The following is a 14,411-nucleotide window of genomic DNA, read 5'->3' on the forward strand; positions in this document are numbered from 1 at the left end:
CACATGCACTGCCACAGCTGCTGTGAGAGAGAGGAATTCAACTGCTATGCCTGTCCAGAGATCATCCATTCATCCTGGGGTGGCAGCACTGACAGAATCTCAGCAGACTTCACACTGTCTGGGTTCAGAGGAAAGGAACCCATTTGATTTCATCTCTTGGTTTATAATTTGGTGAATTGCTGAAGTGACCAGTGACACAGAATCTTGTGCTCTGAATGATGAGGAGATGGAGTTTATGAGTTGGCAGCACTTGGATCTGTAATCTTCCAAACAGCTGTTGACAAGTCTTTTCAACCAATCACCACTGTGTTTGCTTCCACAAGATGTAAATCTTTCCATTAATGTACAGAAGAAAACATATGCCAGTCCTGCTACCACTTGTGGGTATTTCAGTAACAGACTGGAATTTTAAGTCCTGATTAACTAAGGAAAGAGATTCAAAGTGCCATGAGTTCTTTATCTGAGTTACAAAGGTAACAAAGACTTGATTACAAATCTTAATGATAATGATGCAGAAAACTAGGCTGAGTTAGTTTGCTTTTTGTTCTCAAGATTTATGATGAAGTAATATTTTTTCTTTTTTCCCTCTGTAAACTCCAGGCTTGTGGGGCTGGCCCCAGAATGGCAAAGATTTGTGGTGATGCAGAGATGCAGAAATGTGACTTACTGCTGTGGTGTGCAAAACACAGCTTATCCTCTCTCATATCATACATTTCGACAGTTAATAACTAAATTCATGGCTTAGAGTTTAATTTGTAATGTTTACAGTTGGAATTATGTATACTTCTGTCAAACAGATACTTCTGTTTCTACTGTTTGTGGGGGGAGAGTCCTCTTGAGCTGTAAAGATTTTGTGTGTCCTTGTTCTGCTCCACTTGCAGCCCTTCCAGGAGAGTGGCAAACAGGGAAGGTTCCAGCCCAGGCCCATGACAAGCACTTGCCAACCATTCTGTGTAACAGCAAGGAAGGATGTTCTCCCTCTCAGATTTGTTTGATACCTAAGACTCAACCCGTTTACCCCTGGTTTCCATGGCAGCCTGAACAGCAGGATTGTTCTTCAGCTGGGTGGAAAAATCACTGTACTGAGCTCTCTGATAGTTCACTGGCGACTTCCTTGGCACGTCTTTGAGACGTAACAAACAGTTGCATCTACACTTCCTCTGTCCCACATGGAATTGTGTAGAGCCTTCTCATAACCCTCTTCCCACCACTCCATTCCATTTTGTTACAGTTATTGCTTTGTGTTAAAAATGCCTCAGTTAAGATCAGAGAGTGGAGCTCCAGTGATATGTTTCTGAGCTGATCCTTGTGCCCTCTTTCTTCCCTGCTCTCTCGGGTGTGAAGCCTCTTCTGCCCCAAGTTTCTGAGGTGCCAGCACTGAGATCTGGGGTGTAAACACTCTGCTGATATGGGCAGTGCTGGTTCAGCTGCTACAGGGTGTTGTCAGAGCAGAGTCACAACTGCTGGGTATGAACTGCTTGGGCCTGAGCCAGACACTGTGGCTGGAAATTGTCAGGTCACCTTGGGATATCACATTATCGCTCTGATACTTTCCTCAGGGATTTCCCTGTTGTGCTACACTGCATATTATGTATGTAATGCCATAATTATTTCTTTTTCCTCCTTGATTGGGATATAAAATTCAAGTTTATTATGTTTTAGGAAGAAAAAGTAATCAGAGGTTGGGGAATGAAGGAAAAATTTTGACATGTTCAGAGTAAGTGAATTGATCTCAGACTGTGTAGTCAAGTTCTATTAGTAGAGTACATTCTAGTGTAATGAATACTAGTCTAGTACACCTTGGTTTTTAGTTGTATTTATTCAGTATACAGTATTAACAGTTGAGTTTACTTGCATTGGCTTTGCTCCAGTTATGGTAGGTTATAAAATCAAGAAGGATGCTGTGGGCCAGGTTTAGCACCAAGCTGTGAAGGTGTGAGATAAGTTGAAGTGCAGTGCTTAGGTGTAGATCTAGATTTCAGGTGCCCAGATGGATATCCCCCAGCTTGCTTTCAGGGCAATGCACACAGAACTGACCTTGTGAAGTGGCTCGTGTTTCCTGGGGCTCAGAAGGCAGAGCAGACACCAGGCAGCTCTTGGGAAAGGGGAGCATTACACTCCTCACCCCCACGACTGCTCCCCTCTGCTGCCTGTGCTGAGCAAAGCTGGCAGTTCCTTCTGCCTGGAAACAGGGAGAGACATCCCACAGTGGTGAAAAATGCATTAACCCTCAGGTATTCTGAGACTTTAATCTCCTGGAAACAACATGAGATGGCAAGGTGTGTGAAAATGGGCAGCCCTCTCTCCTCCTTGCATTGCTTTTACCTCCTGTCAGCCTGTAATAACAGCAAAAAAGTACTAAATGTCATGGAACCACAGGATGGTTTGGGTTGGAAGGGACCTCAAAGCTCATCCAGTGCCACCCCCTGCCATGGGCAGGGACACCTTCCACCAGCCCAGGTTGCTCCAAGCCCTGTCCAACCTGGCCTTGGACACTTCCAGGGCTGGGGCAGCCACAGCTTCTCTGGACAACCTGTGCCAAGGTCTCCCCACCTTCCCAGGGAAGAGTTTCTTCCCAATATCCCACCTAACCCTGCCCTCTGGCAGGGTTACTGAACACAGTCTGTGTTGGCAGGGAGTTACAGCTGAGAAGGCAGTTATACCCAACACATAGGGACTGTACAGAAAATTCAGCACTGTGGTTAAACTTGAACATGGTTAAAATATGAGCCTGTTTACAGTAAAGACACCCTGATATGAGCACTTCCAGGTGTCTTAAACTGACAGTGGGGGAGAGGGAGTGCTGGGAAACCTTAAAGGACAGTTTGCCTAAAGTGCTGAAAGCTGGGGAAAAAATACTCTTGTTTTTTACAAAATATTGAGAAAACTAAGTGTTTTTTACTAAATAGTACATTAGGTGTAGGTTCTGGTAAAGTCTTTTATAAGTATTGCTCTGTATTTTCCCACTTTAAAGAGTTTTCCACTAAGCTGTGAGACCTAACCAGAGGAGTTGTGGGGCTCTGGTTAAGCTGGTGGTGGAAGGTGTCCCTGCCTGTGGCAGGGGGTGCAATGACAGGAGCTTTAAGGTCCCTCCCAACCCAACTGTCCTGTGAGGAAGGTGGCTACTTTCTTCTGGCTCTTGCATTTGGGTATCAACAACAAATGGTATTAGTGGCATGGTAATACATGGTGTGTTTACACAGCCATTTTTAACTTGAGCAAAATACGTAATTTCAACTGTTTCTGATCGTAAAATTTTTAAGGTAGAGGATCTAAAACAATCTGAGAGGATTATAAATAAAGATTTAAGCATTTTCCTGATTCAACCTGCCTTACTTGCAATGTTCCTCTGTGTTTTTCTTCTTTCCTTTTTCCTTAGCAGCACTTGATTAATTTTCCCCCTTGAGCCCACTATCTTAGTGTTAATTAATGTGCTCAGACTCTTCCTTCCCTCTTGTATTTCAGCTGCTGTTTATTACTATTTGTCTTTCAGCACTCTTTTCAGGACTTGCTGCTTTATTACTTATGTAAAGTTTTGAGGTTCTAGTATTACTAAGTTTATACAGGTGTATCTGTTTTATGTTTTGCTCTCAAACACTCCTAGTGAATCTTAGACATGCACTCTTAAGGAACAAGTTGCATGTTGAGCTTTCTCAGTTTTCTGCTCCTTTTCCCACATTTCCACTTCCATTTGTCTTGCCAACACTTGCTGTGATCTGTGCGTGTTCCAGCAGTTTATCTTCTCTCAGTTCTGAGGTGACAGTTCCCTCTTGCATTGTATTTTTAGCAGCATATCCAGACTTTTGCTCATTTTGACTCTAATATGTGCTCTCTTGTTCTCTTACCCATGCCAAAACATGTTGAGCAAATATTCATTGTGTTGTTTTAAGTTCACTTTTGATCTGATGCTTCCTCTCACTTTTCCCTCGTAGCCAAGTTCCAGTCAAAAATTTAAAAAATATTGAAGTCTTCCTCACAGCCTTTTTTTTTCTGTAGGGTTTCTTCTCTTTATAAATCCCTTGTAAGTGAAGGTCCTGTCTTTGCTCTGGAATAGCTAATCCAGGCCCAGTCATTGATATCAAAAGCAGCAGATACAGTATCTGTGCCACTCCCTGTGGGGAGGTTTCTCAGATAACATGTGACACATTTAAACCATTGCTGTTATTGATTTCCTACTCCTTCTCCTCAGACTGGTTAATGACTAAGCTCAGAGCACCTGGGTTTCTTAAAGTTCATGGAGTGGCAACTTGAAGCTGTTTGTCTGTGTGATAGATACACATTTACAGTGAGGACAAAGCAGGGCTGGGGCCTGAGCCCTGTCCCTTCTGTTGTGCACTGAGGAAGGGCTGAGTGAAGCCTTGTCCCCTTCCTGAAGCTCTGGGGTTTTACACCCCCCAGGACTTTCCAGTCCTTTGTGTGCTGCACTTCTGGGCATCCATCCAGGGGACTGCAGGGAAGGTGCTGGAAAATGGAGAATGTTATGGACCAGCTTTGAGATAGGTTAAATTGTTCAGGTTCTCTTACAGGAGCTCAGAAGTGCAAGCAAATAGCAGTGGGGAGCATCCTGATCAGTCCTCCTGGGAGAGCACCCCTTCCTGCTCTGCCCTCCCTGGTTCCCTGGCTGCAGCAGGGCCTGCACACATGGCAGAGACAGGACAACCCCTACCCCTCCCAAATCCTGCTGTTCTCTGGGGCTGGTGAGGCCACACAGAACAGTGCCCAGGCCTGGAGCCTGGGGGCTCATCAGGGTCCACAAAGACACTGCAGCAAGGTTGCACAGAGCATCTGAAGTTTGGCACTGCTTGAATTTCTCAGCGTGAAGATCAGGTATTTTTTTTTTTGCATGGGATTTCTCAAATTCTTTGTACTTCCTTAAAAAAAAAAAACTCCATACATGTGTTCAGACAGTCAAAAAGTAGAAAGGGACATTGGAATGAGATAACAGCTGAGGGAAAATAGATTTTTTTTTTCCCTAGCAAAGCAGGAAAAATAATTATGTGACAAAGGAGGTCTCCTCTCATCTTATGTCCTTTTAACTGAAGAGAGGGAATGATAAGGCATTGCCTTGAGCCAGCTCAGCTCATTTTTTGCATTGTCTTTTCACAGACCATTGGCAGTAAATGCTTGGTCTTTAATATACTCTAAATAAGTGATTTCATGAGAAGCAGAACTAATGAAGAGGGGTTTCTAGTGGATCTGTGTTGGTCAGTTTTACTGAATTACACAAAAGCAGTTGAACATATTTGTGAAGAGTCAGATAACCTTTATGAGAGATGAAGTTCTGAAGGCCATGTAACTTAAACAGATTTGGAAGAACCTCGTGATTTTTGGAAACTAGAAAAGCTACCCAGACTCAGTACTGGGGAAGGGGTGGTTGTGCTGCAGCTGAGGCTTTTGCTGAAGCAGCAGCACTCACAGTGTGTGTATCCCTGTCTGTCTCCAGCTCAGTCAGGGACTGAGAGAGATTAACAGAGATTGAGGTCGTGGTTCACTCTGTGCCCCAGTGACCTCTTTGGCTTCTGTTCACTCACCTGCTTTGGTAAAATTTATTGGGACACTTTATATCCAAGATCAGTCAGATTTGGTTAAACAGATAATTCAGACTTTATTAAGCAGCATAGTTACAGACAGAAATGCACCCAAGTCTCATTTTTTTCTTTCAGGTTAAGAAAAAATCCTGGAAACGTTGCAGGTAGATGGTGGCTTTCATTTAATGGAGGAAATCAAATGTTTTAGATATAGGAAGTTTCAAAGAAGTTTCTGTATCTCCAGTCTCACTTGGCCTGGGGGCTCTCTGAGGGGTGAGGTGAACACTGAAAGGTAAGGATTGGCTCTGGGATGCCTGGAGCTCAGTGGGCAGTCTGTGGTGCCACTGCTGATAAGGTTGGGCACTGGAGAGATGCTGCAAGTGCAGACATCCCTTTGGCCCTGATCCTGCCCTCCCCTGAGAGGAGCTCAGTTGGTCAGAGCTTGGTGTTAATGACACCAAGGTTGTGGATTTTAGCTATTCAGCAGAATGCATAATAAAGAATCTGTAGTACGTGGAGCCTCTTCCAGTGTGGTGGAACAGAAATCCATTACTTTTCTTTTGAGAAGTACTCAGTATTCTAAAAACTGCTTTGAGGCTTATTGTAGTTGCTTGGAAATATTGTAGAAAGTACAGTAGTGGTACAAAGCACTTGCTCTGAGCTGAAATGAGTTTATCCGACAGGTTGCATATTTTCAAGGCCTTTGTTACTACATTATCCCACCCCTGAAGTTGTGTTATGACCAGAGACACCTGGTTATTACATTATCCCACCCCTGAAGTTGTGTTATAAGCAGATTCACCCAGTGCCAAGCCCCAGTTCCCACAGCAGGGACTGGTGGCATGTTGGGAGCTCCCCCACAGCCCAGGCCTGGGGCTGGGCACAGGGATGGTGCCTGTGGCCTCTCGTCAGCCATGGCAGTGGGGTTGTCACTGCACCCTTGGCTGCAGAACTGCCTACCCAGCATCAGTGTGCTCCTGTTTGGCTTGTCTGGCTCCTCTGCTGTCACTGGGTGCCCCTGGGAAGTGTCTGGCTCTGCTGTCTTTGCACCCTCAGGTCAGGTATTCACACAGACAGGATCCCCCTGAGAGGGGGCAGAGCTCAGGCCCACCCTGAGCCCCTCTTGTCTCTGAGAGCAGCTGGGGTGGGGACATGTTCCCAGGGCAGCTGATGGGGGAGTGCAGAGGTGAAAGCAGCCTTTGATAAAAGCACTCAGGGTAGATACACCTAAATGGACTTATTCCAGATATTTGCATTGTTGTACCTTACACTTAACTTTGAGCTCAACCTCCAGCTCTCTCTGTTTATATTGCTGGATTTGAGTCACTCCCAAGAGCAGGCACCCAAAGGCTGCTTCCACACAGGCACTGACCAGCTGGAGTTACTCACAGTTTGCTCCTGTGAGTATAATTGAGAATAATCTGAAAATAAAACCTCTGTGCTTGGCAGTGCTCTGAGAGGCCAAGGTAAGAATTAGAAATAGAGGACACATTTGTATGTGTATGTATTAGAAACAAAGAAAAAATCTCTCTCTCAAACTTACATTGCACCTGGGGCACTGAGCACTGAATGTAATTGGGACCATCCCACTTCCAAAAGGATATACAAATTTAGAGAGAAAAACCCAAGCAGTGGGGTAAAGAATGGCAAATAGAGGAATAGTTATTAATTGTGTTGCAAAAAAAGATCTCGACTTACCCAATAAAACGATCAGGCAGCAGCTTTAGGGACAGAATGTCCCTTCTGAAGGGTGTGCAGATAAGCTGCAGGTTGTGTTGGACATACAAGATACACAGGATTAAGAGCTGACAGATCCACCAGCAGCCTTAAATCCAGCAGTCCCAGTGTGGCTTGGCCCTGCAGCCCAGCACACCCTGAGCTGCTGCCACAGGCCACGCTCATCTCATGATGCTTTGTGCTTGCACCACTCCCGACACCCCGTGCACTCTGCTGGGTACAGAGCTCCCTGGGTCACCCTGTGTTCCATCACATCCCCAGGGAACGTTCCCAGACGTCCCCTGGCAGCTCATGGGCAGGAAGCTGCAGCTTTCAGGGGCTCCCAGAAAGGGATCTTGGCACCAGCGCTGGGGGAACAGGGGAAAGTTTCCCAGGAGCATGTCTTGGGTGTGTGCTTTGCCTCTCTCCTCAAGCCTGAGTGTCCTCACTGCTCACAGCTTCTCATTCAGCACAGTGAACTGACTGAGGCAGGACAGGGCAGGGTGTGCCTGTGGGATGGTGGAGGTTCTGGATGCTTCCAGGTGCAAAAGACATTCCCAGGAACAAACTGCTGCCTTTGGGGCAGCAAAGACTCCTGAGCTTTTCACTCATGTTCACGTCATTTACTGTTGTTCGGGTCTGACAAAAAGGGTGGCTGCCATGTGAGAGTTGCTGCTTCAAGCCAGCAAAGCCTGAGAAGATCTATTTTGTGAAATAATTTAGTACAAATACTAGATTGCAAGTTTAGTGTCTTTGATTATTAATTGTTTGGCTTCTTGGTACTCAGTGACATGAACGTGGGGGTGCAAAGCAGTTCACACTTCCCAAATGCACGTGCTGTAGAGCCATAGCAAAACAGCATCACCTGCCTTACACCCAGAGCAAGGAAGTTTCCTTTATTAAACTTCTAAGACTTGAGCACATGGAGTGTACCATTTCTGATGCACTAAATTATGTAGCCTACTTCTTTTTCTGCTAGCAGTCTGTGGAATCAGCATGCTTTCTTCCTGAAGAGCTTTATTTGCCAATTTATGGGTTTTATGACTGAAATCCTTCAACAGTGTTGGCTCTCAGCTGTCATTCTGGCTATTCTAAAGAATTCTGTCACCAGCAAACTGTCTGCTCCATTATTATCCTGTCTTTCAAAGCATTTATATCTGCTATGTAACCTATTTTATCAGCACTTTTACATAGAAAGATCTATTGATAGGTTCATTCTGTTCTGAAAACTGACCGTTTTTGCTATCTTTGTTTTCCTGTCTTTTAATATGAAAACTTTCTTGCCTGTGCTTACTACATATTAACTCCTCTAAGAAAATATGAAGGAGATCATTATACAATTTTGAAAATGTCCATGTCTTCCTAACTGTATGACTTTTATCTGGTTATTGATGCCTCCTGGAGCTGCAGGGGGTTTGTGAAGCACGACTTGCCAGAAATGCCATCAGCCTTGAGCAGGCGCAGCAGTCGTGTCCAGCACAGCAATCCCAGTTACCCACGTGTGGGTCTCCCTGGCTGGAGCCCCGTTCCCCACCCTGCCCTGGGCCCAACCAGCAGCCAGTGCTCGCCCAGGGAACAAGCCCCCAACCAAGCCCTGAGCAGCCAGTGGCTCCAGGAGAACACTGGGGGAAATGCTCCACTGCAATCCAGGTAGGCACATCCACAGCCTGTCCCTCATCCACTGAGCAGGTCACCCTGTCACAGGAGGAGAGTAGAACCTGCCTTTCCTAAACCCTGGCTGGGCCTCATCCCTGAAACTAAAGTTTTTTGTAAATTGAGGTGTCCACACTGGGCGAGATGTTTCCCTTTAGCCCGAATTTGGTGTGAAAGGCCAGCAGAAACAGTTCAGCTGATTTTCTGAATGACAGTAAGGAAGAAGTGTTTCCCTCCTTATGTATAAGTTACGTAAACCATTGCAATAATGGATTTCTGAGCCTTGTGTAATGAAGGAGGTAGAATTCCAAATGCTTTAGGAGTGTTCCCTGGGAGTGTGCCTGTTTGTGCCTCAGTCACTGACAGTGTATGTGGTATGAACGTGTCATGTGGCCATGGGATGAGCCCAGGGTGGGGACTGGAGGTGGCAGTCAGGCAGTGGGAGCACAGAGCCCCAAAGGGCCCTTCAGGATGGTGGGAGGACTCCAACAACCAAAGATTCCTCATTCCAGAGTCAGCATTTCCTTTCAGATTTTCTCAGCTTTAATGACACATGGCCATAAACTTGGTGACCCTAATGGAGTTCTCTGGAGTGACTTTCCTAGTCTTTAATTCCAGAAGATTGCTGAGAAGGATTTTTAGCAAAATCAGGATTTTTTTTTCAGAAAATTCTGGAAAAGGAGCTTGCCACTAAATCCTTGTCCTGTGTAACATTTCCCTTTGTTCTGAAATCCAGAATAGCCTTCTTGAACATGTCTGGGTGGTGCCAGCAGGGAGGGAAGCCAGAACTCCTGCTGGGCACAGGTCCTGTGGTCTGTAGGATGGACTGTGAGCCAGCAAGGCAGGAAGGGCAGAGACAGAGGCTGCACTGCTGCTCTCCCTCGGTGTATTGAGGTGCATGAGGTGCAGGGGGCTGGGAGATGAAGGGAATTAAACCAGGGAGGTGTCATCAAGGAGTAGAGCAAGTTAAGGGCTTCCAGTGAATTCTTATAACTGGTGGTGACAAGGTTTTGATACAGAAGGAGAAAAACTCCGATGGAAAACACTCTCCTCCAGAGGTAATTCTCATCATTGGGATGGCAATTAAAATGAGCCCAGGCATTAGAATAATAATATTCCTAGTTCTGTGAGAGCCAAATGAAGGGCAAAACAAAGATAATGATCTTCAAAAGAGGAAGAGACTGTACTAAAAATATATATAGGTTCTGTGTGGGAAACACAACCAAGGAAAAAAACAAAGAGTTTCCTGTTCCAAAAATTCTGTTCTAGACTCAAGTGTAAAATAACCTAAGGCAAAGGAGGAATGGGAATTATAGCAAGATAACTACTTGTTCAGTCATGGGCTGTGCAACAGTCTGAAAACCATCATGGAATGTGAAAAATCAAATGATCAAAGGTAAAGATTCAGAAATTGCAGAAACTCGATGGACAAAATCAGAGCAGTGCATCAAATATGCAAAACAGTTAAAGGTAACAAAATTCTCTTCTGGTAGGTAAATGAATAAGCAGGTCAGTTAGAGAATTGGGCTGCAGCAGGAGAGGGCACTTTCCCTGGTGAATTGTGTGTGAGGCCCTAACATTGCAAACAGATTTCAGAGAACACATTCAAACATATTTTGGGAACTGGCAGATACTTGTTCCAGTTCTGCTGTAGGAGAGGAGACTTGGGTGAACCATTAGAATTCTATTTAACATTTGTCTGTGATTCTTGTTTGATAAGGTTGTACTTGCACAGGACTGTAGTTATTCTCCCACTGGGGTTCTTGCTGATTTGTTCAGTAAGAGTTCACTGTTGAAAGCTGCTCTGAGGATGAGTTGGGTCTGTGTCTCTGAGGAACTCCCTGGCTTTTGAATGTTACTTCACTGGCAGCAGGACTTGGGCAGTGTGGAGTCCCTGCTGCAGGAAGTCTTGGGGAATACACCAACAAAACCTCTTCTATTCCTGTGCATGCTGAAGTTCAACAAAGTGCTTGGGTTGGCTTCTCTCCTGACTTCTGGGTTCAGTAAAGACTTTCAGTTTTCCAGCACAGAAATCCATAGGAAGTTGGGAGCCCTGGTGGGATTTGGGAGTCTCAGCATCTCCTTGGATGTGCTTTGACTTTGCCAGTAGTGCTTCCATTTGGATTAATGATTAATGCCTGTTGATTCCAATGAGGGAAGAGCTTCTGCAGTGTTCATGTGTGAGCATGAGCAAGGCACAGAAAACAAACCTATGTGCTACCCTGAGCAATTTGTGGGGAGCTTCAAGCAGCTCTGTTCTGGGACCAAAAGTGCTACAGAAGGGGACCATGGCCCAGGCTGAGCAGTGAGAAATAACCTGCTCCAGGTGCTTTGACTTCAGCCTTTGTTTGTCTTTCACGTGGAGATTTGTCACTGCCACTTCTGAGATGAAAAACTGCACTGATGGGCATTAGAGAAGTGGATTCTTTCTTATGATCTAAATTCCAAGTGGGGAGAAAGGTATAAGAGATGCAAATTGAGTGATACTAAGGGAGAGAAACACTGCCCATCCAGCAATTCTGTAATCACCATCCATCCTTGCAAGATTTTTATTAAACTTGCCCTCTCTTGGCAGTTCCAGCAGCCCAGATTAATTCCCAGTGCTCTGATCCCCACTAGCAACTTGGAGCTGATGCAAAAGAGCACACTGCCTGTTTCATATGATCCTTTCCAGGGCAAATCTTCTGGTGTCTTCATCTCCATGCCTTTATAAATCTTCCTGCTGTTTTTCCAGTTTGTGTGGTGGAGAGATACTAACCAGTCACATGAATGTAAGGGCCCACTATTAATCCTCCTTTAGCACGAGGCTAGGGGCTTATTTTATATCCATTGCCTTCACTCTTGAGCTGCAGTTTTCCCACTGCTTTTCTTGCAGCTTACTCAGCGTGGGCAGGTGGTCCCAAAGAGAAGGGATGGAATTGCTGTGTAGCTTCCATGAATAAAGGCACAGAGGTGCCACCTGACTCTGAGGTGTGGTTAGTGTGCTGCACAGGGTAGAGCTCAGTGCCAGCAGGGATTTAGGTCTCAGGAGGCCATTTCCCACCCAGTCACTGGGTGTCATTAGCAGTGTGTAAAGAACTGGGCACTGCTGGACTGGAGTCCCACTTGTGCAGTGGCCTGGGCTGTCATCTGACCTTCCCTTTCCTGCAGGAGAACACTGGAGTGCAGCATTTGGTGCAGGGTTGTTCCCTGGGGCCAGGGAGTTGAGAACCCCTGTTTGGGGGAAGAAAGGTGCTCATGGGACAACCCCCATCCAGAGGGTCCCCTCTGTAACTCCCAGGATGAAAGGCTGGTTGTTGCTCAAGCTCCAGGGCTTACACACCCTACAAAGCTCTTGGAGGTCTATTGTTTCTTCTCTTCTGCTGAACTCACTGTTATAACTGGTTATTCTTCTCACTCTTCTGAAGTCACTGAGTACATGGTGTGTTATATCTCCTGGAAATATTATATCTTGTTTTGCCCACACTTTAGGGTTTTTTTCATCCAGTTTTGTATAGACCCTTTTAGTCTTTCTCTTCTCTCTTTGAAATAAAGTTGTGTCCTATGTATGGGTTTTTTTTCTCTGCACTTTTACAGGCTGGGTTGGGTGGTATGATTAATTATTGACAAATTAAATTGGTACCTGCCTTAGCTGAAAGTTAAACTGGAATTCGGTAATTAAGGATATAGACTTACATGTCAATGAGAAGACTTCTTAAAACACGATGTATGTGAATAGGTGTGAACTGAGAACTTAGTCCTGAAGTAGAATAGGCTTCTCAACTTCTAGTGAACTAAGACAGTTCAGGTCCTGTTCACTAAATACAGAGTGAGAGCTTCATGATAGAGGTAAAACTCAGAAAAGGATAGAAGACTGGCAGCAGCATGAGTAAGGCAGAGACTGTGGGGATGTATTCCACTCCTTCGATTGTATTCTATAGAAAATCTGTTCTGGTTTAAGGATTCACTTTAAAATGGGAGAGTTTTGCTTTTCACTAATGGCAGGAACTCTGAATGTTGCTGCCCATTGCAGTGTGGGGATGTGGTGATGACACCATGAAACCTGCTGTGGGCAGAGCTTTCAGAGCCTGTTTACAGAGTGCTCCAGCAAAGCCAGTGGGGCTGTGTTTTGGCTGGGAGGGAAGGTTGTGGGGGGAAAAGGCCTCAGGTGCCCACTGCCAGATAAGCAGAAACTCTCATTCTGCCTCCTGTAAACTTTGCCATAGAAGGTGGAGGAAGGAAGGAGACCTGACAGTGAGTGGGTAGTGCTGTTCATCTCCTCTCCTTCGATGTTTGCTGGCACTCCCCTGGCAGAGTTGAGCTCCTGTGCACCCCAGCACCCCTGGGAGGCATCAGGAGTGGTTTCATCCCTCTCCCAAAGAACTGAGCCAGTGTTTGTTTGGGGGGGGGATGTAGGATCCCCCCAGCCTCACCTGTAACCCTGCAGGTGATCAGGGAAGCCCTGGGGTGCCCAGCACGGAGCTGGTGCTCTCTCAGTTCTGGGCATGCAAAGGGAGGAGCCTGGCCATGATCCCACAGAAACTGAAGCTGTTCCAGGTTATTAAGAAAAGTCATAAACAGATAGGAATAAAACTGGGATCAGGGCTCTAAAGCAGTAAAATAACAAAGGTCAGGAGGTCACTGACTGACTGAGGGGTGTGTTACCAGTGAGAAGAGCAGCAGATGCAGCAGGCAGGGACAGAAAGGGGGTTCCTGCACCTGAGAGGGGTTTCCAAGAACACCCATCTGTAGCAGTACTGAGACATACTGGGAAACTGCTGCACTTGATCAAAACAAAACTCTCAGTGGTGGGGGAAATACTAAAATATATCTGCGTGTACAGGTGATTTCTGAGCTGATAAAACACACCTTCAGTGGTCACATGATGATATTCTCTTGGGCTCCTGGTTTTATATGGATATATTGCATTACTAATTGTTTATTAATAATACAGAAATTATTAATAATAATACAGAAATTATACCAAGCACAAATTTGTCATTGTCAGAACTGAGGTTGACAGTGTTACCCGGTATGAAACAGATAACAATTAAATGTTATTTCATGAAGAAGCAAAACTAATTCAAGAAATCACTTTTTAATTTGTGTTGTAAACCAACCTCCCAGTAACATACAGAGGCTCTGACTGTGCTGGCATGTTTTGAAATGTGGATGTTTCTAATGCTTCTTTTTCAAGGAATAAAATACCAGAATTAAAACATTCATGTAATATTCAGTATGTTTAAACTATCCTTATTTCTCCCTTGTACAGGGATAATACTGCTCACTGTTAAGCTGCTTCTGTTAGGGTTTGAATTTTTGAAGCCATGCAGTGGATCATTAATCCAATTGAACTTTCTGTAAAAGCTGTGGGACTTACTCTTTTGTGATGTTAATGGTGTTGGGATGGATTTTGTAGCTCTGCAGTTTGCTTAATTTTTCTGCATTTCCTGCATTAACAAAAGAAGATTGTGAAGTGACCAAGAGAAGATCAGGCAGCAGCAAAGAAAGTGTCTCTCTGTTGTCTTGGGTGAT

At 45.1% G+C, this 14,411-nt stretch overlaps 1 protein-coding gene across 2 annotated transcripts in view; it reads left to right on the forward strand.

Moving 5' to 3' along the window:
- STAG1 (stromal antigen 1) overlaps positions 1-14,411 on the forward strand; it is a 155,873-nt gene that overhangs the window by 75,298 nt on the left and 66,164 nt on the right. The gene's annotated exons all lie outside the window — the stretch shown is intronic.

Source organism: Manacus vitellinus, unplaced genomic scaffold (assembly GCF_001715985.3).
Source record: "Manacus vitellinus isolate BGI_N305 unplaced genomic scaffold, ASM171598v3 scaffold_49_pilon, whole genome shotgun sequence".
In the NCBI taxonomy this organism is placed as follows: domain Eukaryota; kingdom Metazoa; phylum Chordata; class Aves; order Passeriformes; family Pipridae; genus Manacus; species Manacus vitellinus.